Here is a 4,698-nt window from a genome sequence, read left to right as displayed (position 1 = left end):
GCCCCGCCGCCGATGAAGTCCTCCCCACCTCCCTTCGTACCTGCGCAGGTCCCCGTCATGGAGCACCCTCTCCCGGGGAACATGTTCGACACTATGCCGCATTTCACTCAGCCCATCATGCATCTCCCTCAGCCCGAGATGCCGCCTCATCTTCCCCAGCCGCCCGAGCACAGCACTCCTCCCCACCTGAACCAACATGCGGTGGTCTCGCCTCCAGGTGAGCGCAGCGTGGGTGCTGGGGGCACTGCCTTGGGTGCTGGAGGTGCCGCGTTGAGGTCTGGATGCCTTACATTGGGTTCTGGATGCCCTACATTGGGTTCTGGATACCCTCCGTTGGGTGCTGGGGGCGCTGCTTTGGGTGCTGGAGGTGCCACTGTGGCTACTGGATACCTACATTGGGTTCTGGTGGCACTTCCTTGGGTGCTGGGGGCACTGTCTTGGGTGCTGAAAGTGCCACATTGAGTTCTGGATACCCTACATTAGGTTCTGGATACCCTACATTGGGTTCTGGATACCCTGCGTTGGGTTCTGGATGCCCTGCGTTGGGTTCTGGATGCCCTGCGTTGGGTTCTGGATACCTTGCGTTGGGTTCTGGATGCCCTGCATTGGGTTCTGGATACCTTGCGTTGGGTTCTGGATGCCCTACATTGGGTTCTGGATGCCCTACATTGGGTTCTGGATGCCCTACATTGGGTTCTGGATACCCTGCGTTGGGTTCTGGATACCCTGCGTTGGGTTCTGGATACCCTGCGTTGGGTTCTGGATGCCCTACATTGGGTTCTGGTTACACTACATTGCATTCTGGGGGACCGCCTTGGGTGCTGGGGGCACTGCCTTGGGTGCTGGAGGTGCCACGCTGAGGTCTGGATACCTTACATTGGGTTCTGGATGCCCTACATTGGGTTCTGGATGCCCTACATTGGGTTCTGGATGCCCTACTTTGGGTTCTGGGGCTCTGCTTACTGTGCTAGAGGTGCCCCGTTGAGTTCTGGATACCCTACATTGGGTTCTGGATGCCCTACATTGGGTGCTTTGGGTCTGCTTTGGGTGCTGGAGGTGCCACTTTGAGTTCTGGATACCCTATTTTGGGTTCTGGACACTCTGTGTTGAGTGCTGGGTACTTTGTTGAGTGCTGGACCTTCCGCATTGGGTGCTGGCTGTTCTACGCTGGGCCTTGGACACCTGGTTGGGTGCTGCATGCTCCACATTGGATGCTGAACACCCCACGTCGGGTCCTGGATGCTCTACGTTGAGTGCTTTGTTGGGTGCTGGGTGCTCTGCATTGGGTGCTGCGTATCCTGGGCTGGGTGCTGGGCACCTTGTGTTGGGTGCTGGACACCACGTGTCAGGTGTTGGACCTTCTACATTTGGTGCTGGGCACCTTGCGTTGGGTTTGGGACAACTTGTTGGGTGTTGGCCAACTTGTGTTGGGTTCTGGGTGCTCTGCGTTGGGTTCTGGATGCTTGGTTGGGTGTTGGACCCTCTGTATTTGGTGCTGGACACCCCGCATTGTGTGCTGGCACCTTGTGATGGGTGCTGGGGCATCCACAGCCACAAATCCAGGGTGGGAGGATGAGGCCAAGGCCAGGATGTGGGGTTGGTGTCCTGCTGGAGGTGTTGGGTACCATCTTGGATGGCAGTGTTGTAGAATCGCAAACTGGTCTGGGTTGGAAGGGACCTTAAAGATGATAAAACCTTACAATAATGGGGTTAGAAGGGTCTTTAGTGAACGCAGAGCCATGGAATGGATTGGGTTGGGTTCAAAGGGTCCTTGAAGGTCAGATAACCGTAGGATGACTTGGGTTTGGGTTGTAAGGAGTCCTTAAAGGTCACAGAACCATCGAATCATGGTACGACTTTGGTTGGAAGGGTCCTTACAGACCGTAGAATGATGGGATCGCAGCACGGTTGGGTGGGAAGGGACCCAAAGCCCCCCCAGGCTGACCCCTGCCATGGCCGGGTGCCCCCCAGCAGCTCAGGGCCCCGTCCACAGCCTCGGCCACCTCCAGGTATGGGGCACCCACAGCTTTGGGCAGCAGCGCCGGGACCTTATTGCCCTCTGAGTAAAGAATTGGAATTCAAAACCGATCCCCCTCATCCTACCACCGCCATCCAACCGTGCCAAAAGTCGCTCTCCACCTTTCTCACGAGCTCCCTGTCCGTCTCTCCCCAGCTTTGCACAACGCTCTGCCTCAGCAGCCCTCGAGACCCAGCAACCGCGCCGCCGCTCTGCCCCCGAAGCCTCCGCGCCCGCCGGCCGTCTCGCCAGCCATCAGCCAGCAGCCCATGCTCCCTCAGCCGCCTCTGCCCCAGCCTCCCCAAGTCCTGCTGGAGGACGAGGAGCCTCCCCCGCCTCACCACAGCCTGCCTCTGAGCACCAGCCAGATGCAGCTCTACCTTCAACAGCTGCAGAAAGTGCAGCCGCAGACTCCTCTTCTCCCTTCAGTGAAGGTCCAGTCGCAGCCCCAGCCACCCCTGCAGCCTCCGGCGCACCCCGCGGTGCAGCAGCTGCAGCACCAACCCCAGCAGAGGCCCATGCACATGCAACCCATGCCCTTCCCTTCCCACATCCCCCAACCGCAGCCACCTCCGCAGCAGCATCCGCCCCCGCAGCCGCCGCCGCCGCAGCCTCCGCAGCCGGCGAAACCTCAGCAAGTCATCCAGCATCACCCCTCACCACGGCACCATAAGCCCGATCCCTACTCGACCGGTGAGCAGGAGCCGTGGCCGCAGACCCTGCACCCTTTGGTGACGCAGGGGTGGCTCGGCGTTGTCTCCACGTCCTCCGAGGGCGCTTTGCTGCGGGGATGGGGCACTCCTGGGGTTTTCGGCCAACTCGTGTTGGCTGCTGGACATTCTCCGTTGGGTTCTGGGCTTGTTCTCAGTGTTGGCCAACGTGTGTCCGTATCAGATACTCTTTGTTGGGTATTGGCCAACGTGTGTTGGTCCCAGGCACTCTCCCCTGGGTGTTGGTCAAGGTGTGTTGGTACCAGGCACCCTTTGCGTGGTGTTGGTCAAGGTGTGTTGGTACCAGGCACCCTTTGCAGGGTGTTGGTCAAGGTGTGTTGGTACCAGGCACCCTTTGCGGGGTGTTGGTCAAGGTGTGTTGGTACCAGACACCCTTTGCGGGGTGTTGGTCAAGGTGTGTTGGTACCAGACACCCTTTGCAGGGTGTTGGTCAAGGTGTGTTGGTACCAGGCACCCTTTGCTGGGTGTTGGTCAACGTGTGTTGGTACCAGGCACCCTCCACTGGGTGTTGGTCAAGGTGTGTTGGTTCCAGGCACTCTCCACTGGGTGTTGACCAACATGTGTTGAATACTGGACACCCTCTGCTGAGTGTTGACCAGCATGTGTTGGGTCCCTGACACTCTCTGCTGGGTGTTGGCCAACGTGTGTTGGTCCCAGACACTCTCCACTGGGTGTTGGCCGTGTGTTGGGTACCAGACACCCTTTGCTGGGTGTTGGCCAACGTGTGTTGGGTTCTTGACATTCTCCATTGGGTGTTGGCCATTTATTGGGTCCCAGACACTCTCTGCTGGGTGTTGGCCAACGTGTGTTGGGTTCCTGACATTCTCCATTGGGTGTTGGCCATCATGTGTTGGTCCCAGGCACTCCCACTGGGTGTTGGCCGTGTGTTGGGTACCAGAGACCCTTTGCTGGGTGTTGGCCAACGTGTGTTGGGTTCCTGACATTCTCCATTGGGTGTTGGCCAACGTGTGTTGGTCCCAGACACTCTCCACTGGGTGTTGGCCATGTGTTGGGTCCCAGACACTCTCCACTGGGTGTTGGCCAACATGTGTTGGGTTCCTGACATTTTCCATTGGGTGTTGGCCAACGTGTGTTGGTCCCAGGCACTCTCCACTGGGTGTTGGCTGTGTGTTGGGTACCAGACACCCTTTGCTGGGTGTTGGCCAACGTGTGTTGGGTTCCCGACATTCTCTATTTGGTATTGGCCAACGTGCGTTGGTCCCAGGCACTCCCACTGGGTGTTGGCCATTTATTGGGTCCCTGGCACTCTCTGCTGGGTGTTGGCCAACGTGTGTTGGTCCCAGACACTCTCCACTGGGTGTTGGCCATTTATTGGGTACCAGGCACTCTCTGCTGGGTGTTGGCCAACGTGTGTTGGCACCAGACACCCTTCACTGGGTGTTGGTCAAGGTGTGTTGGGTACCAGACACCTTTTGCTGGGTGCTGGCCAACGTGTGTTGGTCCCAGGCACTCCCCATTGGGTGCTGACCAACTTGGGGGTGCTACCACTTCTCTCCAACACAATCACACTACAGTGATCCCAAATTTGGGGTCTTGACACCACTGGTGCTGGGCCTGGGGGGAGCTCCCACTCCTCACCACGTGAAAAAGACCCAGATTTGGGTCCCAAAGCTTTGCAGCAGGGGTTGGGCTGAGCGCTGTGCTCGGTCAGTGCCACAATTTTGGGTGTTGTTTTTGTTGCTCTTGGTGCAGGCAGCTCGTGGAGGAGGTCAGGATGAGCATCACTTTGGGTGTTGTTTGCCAGGCACTTCCCCAAAGGATGGGGACCAGGAAGGGGGTCCTCCACGCGTCCCACATGCAGATGGGATCCAAATGTGCCAAAATGTGCCAACCTGATGTGGGTTTGGGGACCCAAAATGCGCCAACCTGATGTGGGTTTGTGGACCCAAAATGTGCCAACCTGATGTGGGTTTGGGGACCCAAAATGCG

At 58.2% G+C, this 4,698-nt stretch overlaps 1 protein-coding gene across 1 annotated transcript in view; it reads left to right on the top strand.

Annotated features, from left to right (window-relative positions):
* Window positions 1–4,698, top strand: part of LOC109364428 (bromodomain-containing protein 4-like) — a gene marked incomplete at its 3' end in the record, with an annotated part of 25,909 nt that overhangs the window by 19,299 nt on the left and 1,912 nt on the right.

Source organism: Meleagris gallopavo, unplaced genomic scaffold (assembly GCF_000146605.3).
Source record: "Meleagris gallopavo isolate NT-WF06-2002-E0010 breed Aviagen turkey brand Nicholas breeding stock unplaced genomic scaffold, Turkey_5.1 ChrUn_random_7180001856826, whole genome shotgun sequence".
In the NCBI taxonomy this organism is placed as follows: Eukaryota; Metazoa; Chordata; class Aves; order Galliformes; family Phasianidae; genus Meleagris; species Meleagris gallopavo.
Note: the sequence above shows the minus strand (reverse complement) of the source record. Positions and strands in the feature narration are given on the sequence as shown.